At 42.1% G+C, this 6,175-nt stretch overlaps 1 protein-coding gene and 1 long non-coding RNA gene across 12 annotated transcripts in view; one reads left to right on the forward strand and one right to left on the reverse strand.

Annotated features, from left to right (window-relative positions):
• LOC144382558 (uncharacterized) overlaps window positions 1-4,929 on the forward strand; it is a 110,649-nt gene extending 105,720 nt beyond the window's left edge. For all 10 annotated transcript variants that reach the window (XR_013449699.1, XR_013449701.1, XR_013449704.1 and 7 more), the window contains 2 exons: window positions 1,683-1,956; window positions 3,257-4,929. This is a non-coding gene — a long non-coding RNA (uncharacterized LOC144382558). The remainder of the gene's footprint in view (window positions 1-1,682; window positions 1,957-3,256) is intronic.
• Window positions 1-6,175, reverse strand: part of ZNF239 (zinc finger protein 239) — a 35,831-nt gene that overhangs the window by 27,662 nt on the left and 1,994 nt on the right. For both annotated transcript variants that reach the window (XR_013449695.1, XM_078077420.1), the window contains one exon: window positions 5,690-5,730. The gene's annotated coding sequence lies outside the window, so the exon portion shown is untranslated. The remainder of the gene's footprint in view (window positions 1-5,689; window positions 5,731-6,175) is intronic.

Consider the following 6,175-nt stretch of genomic DNA (forward strand, 5'->3'; position numbering starts at 1 on the left):
TTATTCTGACAACCTCAACACTCAAGAGAACAATTTGCTGAATGCTCTAACCTCACATTTCTTAATTTCTTTATAGTGCTCATGATCTCTGTCTCATTTCTTCACACTCAAAAACCATGACCAGGGCCATTTCACTATGTGGACCACTCTGCTTTTGAAATATTAATCTGTTAATATCCTACTCCTTAAAAACATCTTCCTGATCTTTTTGCTCTTCCTCTTCCATCACACCTGCTTTATCAAGATCACCACCCTCAACTCTTCCTCTTTTTTCCTTCCAGCCAAAGTATACTTCCGATCTCAAGTCTTTCCCTAGTCCTATCAATCATATGTCCTTTCTTGTTCTAAACTAAGTAGTTGAACATTCCTGGAAAAAAGAAAATAGCACACATACACAAACCATGATACTCTCCTTAGATATTCCCAAATATTTACAGCCAGCCCTGTTTCTCCTCACCTGCAGGCTCCAAATCTCTACCTAACATCTGCACTTAGATGTCTAGGAGGCACTTAAAATTTAATAGGCCCCAACGGAACTCTTGCTCCCAACAATCTCCATCAATATCTGCTCTTCCCTAGGGGTCCCCACTTATAGTAAATGGCCACAGAACCTACCCAATTGCTGAAGCCAGTCTTAGAAGTCATTTTGATTCTCTCCTCTCTCCCTCACATTTTATCCATCACCAAGTCCTACCTCTAAAATGTATCAGAATCTACCCACTTCTCCCCACCTTGCACAGTTATGGTTATAAGCCCCAGCCATCATGTAGTCCCAACTGTACCAACCTCCCAATTTGTCTCTCTGCTTCCATACTTGCTCTCCAACACAATGAATTTTCTACATAGTAGCCAGGGTGATCTTTTAAAACATATACCACATCAGGCATGAAACCTCCAAAGGCTTTGCAATGGACATCAAGTAAAATCTAGACGCTTCATCTTGGCCTGCAAGGTTTTATAGACTGGGGTCCTGTCATTTCTCCAACCTCAGCCTGAATCACTCCTCCCTATGTATCACACTCAGCCCCAGTGACCTTGCAGGTTCTTGACAACATCAAACCCATCCCAACTTAGGGCCTTTGCACTGGCTGTCCCCTCTGCCCACAACGTTCTTTTCCCACATCTTCACACGCCTGGTTCCTTATCATTTCAGGTCTCAGCCAAATCGCTACTCCTCAGAGAAGCATTTCCTTGACTGTCTAATCCACAGTGGCACCCAGAAACTACCACTTCTTGTTTTAATTTCTTTGTACTTATGTCTTACCCCATTTTCTTATTTATTCATTTGCTTTCTTATTTAACTGTCTCTCCCCACTAAGATATATATTCCTTAAGAACAGAGAGATATTTGATCCTTGCATCCCCAAGGCCTCAAGCAATGCCTGGCATCTAACAGGAATCCAGGCGTTTATTTAGTTAACTTCACAGTGACTCTGGTTCCTTCCAGGGTTCTGTTGATGGAGCAACACTTCTCAAACTACCTCTGGTGAAGGACAAGTTTATTTTAAAAAGTTTCTAATATGTCACACTTTTGTCAGATATTTTTACAAAATACAATAAAAAAGAGTTACTAGAAATAAAAACCCAGATGTATAAAATACCAATGCCATTTTAAAAAATATTAGATTTGACAGACATAACATTTTTAAACACTCTTAGTTTCTCTCCTTATGTCTTTGCAGACTGGTAACAAGCAGCAGTCTGTGGACTGGCACCAGCCTTTGGGCCACACCCTGAAAAGCAGAATGACAGAATACACACAAAATGACTAAGAACCAAGTGAAGCCAAAGAAGCAGCTCAACTCTGGGCCAAGGAAGTACCTGATAACCTTCAGAACTCCAACACCTCAGGCCTGAAGCTGAAGGGGCACTACTCACACGCTCCTCAGAAATCTGAAGAAAACCAGGCTGTTTGCAGGAGTGACAGGACTACCCTACTTATCACCAGTGGAGAAGGTAATGATGAGGGAAGGTGGCAGTTTCCTCCCAAGCTCTCCTCTCAAGGTCTTGGGTCTCCACTGTGTCTGAGGTGAAAGAGATGAGATTGGGCTCAAGAAGCCTGCAAGTCCAGTGGCACCTGGGTGGCTGTTGGTTAAGCATCCAACTCTTGATTTCGGCTCAGGTCATGCCCTCAGGGTCCTGGGATTGAGCCCCGTGTTGGGCTTCATGCTCAGTGGGGAGTCTGCTTGAGGATTCTCTCTCTTCCTCTGCCCCTACCCCGCCATGCGCTCTCTCTCTCCCCCTCTCTAAAATAAATAAATAAATGTTAAAAAAAAAAAAAAAAAAGCCTGCAAGTCCCTGCGCAAAGGTGGGACAGAGAAGGGGTAGAAGTGGAGGTTGCTGCCTCAGGGAGCCATACATACACCCACTAGGACAACAACGCCTGGGTACATTGAGCAGTAGAATTAGCCACTCCTCTCAATCAGACTTTCTTCTCAGCCTCAGAGAACAAGGTTTCTTTCTGTCCAAGGCTAACCTCTCCCGATGCATCCTAGCTCCAATCCTTTTTTTCCTTCTGAAATTCAAGTCCATCAATTATCTTTTTTCCCTTTCATTTCTGATTCATTTTTCCACTCAGTCATCTGGATGGTCTAAGACTCCTACCCAATCTCAATAATATTCAAACCACTTCAGATCTTGTCAACTCATGTCCCAAATCTCCCACCATAGTAGTACCTCTTCTTTATTTTCACTGCCACTGTTCTATGTAAGGCCCTCATTTCATACCTAGACCACAATAACTCCTTACCAAGTCTTTAAAGTACAAGTTTTGTCATCTTTCAATCCATAGACTGAAAGACAGAATCATTACTTTTTTAAGATCTCACAAAGTGGTGGGGAGAATTCCATGCCAAGAATGGAAAGGGCACATACACATATATATAATATATATATTTTTTTCTTTTTGAAATGACATATTGATGGACTACTAACTCTGCAGTAGATTGGAGATTGCTGGATAAGAAATGGTGGAACAGTGGGCCAAATGAAAGGAATCAGTGTGACAAAGGAAAAGGGAAAGAAAATAGCGGTTCTGCTAAAGACAAAGGGGGGAATGAAGGAATCTGAATAATGAAGAGTCGTGTCCCCCGCCCCCCCATCAGTGGAGCTAATAAGTTACACCCAAGGTGGACTCAGTATCCTGAAGGCCAACCAAAGGGGAAGGTCATGGGATTAGTAGTTTCCTGTTCCCACCTGACAAATTTCAAACTTTTTAAAACTACATATATCATGTGGCTTTCCACTTCCTTTTCAGAGCCCATCCTCGCTGGATCCAACAATTTACTTAGAGGCAGGAAACAGTAATGCTGAAGTCAGGAGGTGGACAAGATCTGTCATCACAGAGGATTACCTGCAGTCAACCAGATGTCATGCTGTAGTCTAGAATAGCCCTTTACATGCTGCTTCTGCCTTGACTTGTATTTCTCACATCCATTTTGCAACTCCTTCTAGTTTCAGGACAATCAACAACTGCCTTTCTGAAGCATGAAGATAAGTTAAATGTTTCCTCCTCCAAGATCTCATAGTATTTTTCCCATCTCTCTACCAAAGCTATAAAATCTGTCTTCCAAATTAGCTACAAGATTCTAAAGGATAGGGGCCATGTTCCGCTAATCTTTAAATCCCCAGCAACTAGCTCAACTGACTAGGAATCTAAATGATATTTATAAATTCACATTCAACTTAAATGAATAATGAAAAGATACAAGTAAAACTGAACTTCAGGATCATCAAAGGAAACAATTTTACAGATGAGAAAACCAAGGCTCATGATAGTGAAGTGACTTACTCAAGGTCACAAAGGGAGGGGTTAAATTGGGACTCCTGCCTTTCAGCAGACTCAAGGAGAATGTCTGGTTTATAAGAGAACACTCAATAAATATCGGTGGAATGAAATCCTTTCTTTAAATTCAAGTGATTAACATATACCAGAATCTCAAAATTTCACTATATTAGCAATCCCCATCATTGTGATAAATAATCTTCATCACGGACCAGGTAGAGGAAAAGGAAGGAAAATACAGAGAGCACAGGGTCTTATTCACATTAATTTCCCTTGAAGTCCTCAATTCCTTTTCAAGGCACAGAGATGGCATTCTCAGGACCTTGAGGCAGCTTACTGCCTTCTAAGCCCATTTTTATAAGAGCTCATGTTCTCTTCCTATGTATGTAAGAACTGTATTTGCCAAGCAAGTTTGCTGGTAGTGGTGTTAAGAAACAATTATTTCTTCCTTAAAATCCAGCCTGATATTTCATTCAAGTAACTTCTGGTGTAACTAACCTCTTTAGCTCTGGAGAGGGAATAGCATGGAGTTGGAAGACATGGGCTTTCCTTCTGACTCTGCTGCTCTGCAATAGAGGACACGGTGTTTGCCTTCAGCTTTCTCAGAATTAGAGCTCTCCTTGGTAAAATGCCAGCACCAAGGCAGAGAGGGGGCTGGCTGATCCCTTCCATTTCAAACATTCTATGATTCTAAGTGTCAATCTTGAGGTAACTTTCTAGGAATGGTTTTATAGAGACAAATGAGTAATCAGTTTCTTAAAAAGTGCTACTCGGTAATTTAACAATTTATTGTACCAATTAAACATGTAGATATGTTGGTAAAGGGAACGAAGCAATCAGAGCATAAAAGATGAATAACCCATCTTACCTACCTTAATGATGCTCACATCGAGTATGCAGAGAAATATCTCACAATAAATCCAACAAATCGTTGGGTGTACAAAGGCCAATGGGATTTAAAAAAAAGTGAAATTCTTTTAGTAGGTTTGGGGTTGGGGGAAGTGCCTACAACTCTTAATTCTTAAAAAACACCACAGATAACTCTGATGAATATCTTGGTTAAGAAGCATTTCTGGGACTGATTTGGTAACTACTGTGCTGGCATTTAACAAATTTTTTAATGTTTAATAAATGGTTATTGTTAATATGTGTATTTTATTTTTTTCATACATGGAATCTGCTCATGAAGAAAAGCACCATAATTTATAATTCTGTTTGTTTTCCTGAGACTACTGAACACTGGCCAGAGCATGTGATAACTGAATAACTTTTAATGTGAGTGAAATGTCTTGGCAGGAAAAGGGTGACTTTGAGAGAGGACCAGGCAAAGATGCTGTGTGGAGTCTCTCAATAGAATAGCTGAGTGCTGGGGCGCCTGGGTGGCTCAGTCGTTAAGCGTCTGCCTTCGGCTCAGGTCATGATCCCAGGGTCCTGGGATCGAGCCCCGCATCGGGCTCCCTGCTCAGTGGAAAGCCTGCTTCTCCCTCTCCCACTCCCCCTGCTTGTGTTCTCTCTCTCGCTGTGTCTCTCTCTGTCAGATAAATAAATAAAATCTTTAAAAAAAAAAAAGAATAGCTGAGTGCTTTGGGGAGTGGGCCAAGTTCACGGAGGGAGGGTGGTTCAGTAAAAATGATGTGGAATTTAAAGTAAGCAGCCACATGTGCAGACTCTGGCCACATCATTTGATAGCTACATGTCCTCAGTATATTAATGTTCTTACACCCATATTTATAAAATGTATGTCTCACACTTAAGTCTGACAATAAAAATAAAGTACAGAACAAACACAGGACCTGACACCAGATAGGTGTCAATTAATGCTGATGTTCTTCCTTTGTTCCAAGCAAGAAAGGTTATGTTCATTCTCAAAGAGATGGCATTTTCAAAGAAGAAACCCCAACTCACCTGGAACTTGGTCATTTCCTCCTCTCAGGAAGGACAGAATCCTGGAAAAGTAGAGTTAGAGAAAGAGAAAAAGCCATGAATATCAAGTCCACCTTGCAGGATACAGAGTAGCCAGTCCAGCAAGACTGTAGGAAAAAAGTTACTCTGCTCCTGCTACTAACCCCTTTTCAGTCAACCCTTCACACGCTCTCCTGAGATGCCTTCCTAGTCTCCCCCAGGCTGCACCTCCCTCGCCTCTCTCCACAGGGTTTTGGATTAAACAGGCCAAGCCTCCCCGCCAAACCCACGAGGGTGAATAAATTCCGCTGCCCCCAGCAACACTAAGATGTGTCCATTTCCTCCGGGTTTCTGATTTCTGCCCTAAAGTTCGAGGAAGACCAGTAGGAGCTCTCGGCTTGGATGCTTTGCCTCAGAATGGATTTCGACTCCCTGAGGCGCCTTCCCCGACCTGCCTCATTTCTGGGGTGGGAGGACAGTGTTGTGGGG

The sequence above is a fragment of the Halichoerus grypus genome, chromosome 7 (genome assembly GCF_964656455.1).
Source record: "Halichoerus grypus chromosome 7, mHalGry1.hap1.1, whole genome shotgun sequence".
Lineage (NCBI taxonomy): Eukaryota > Metazoa > Chordata > Mammalia > Carnivora > Phocidae > Halichoerus > Halichoerus grypus.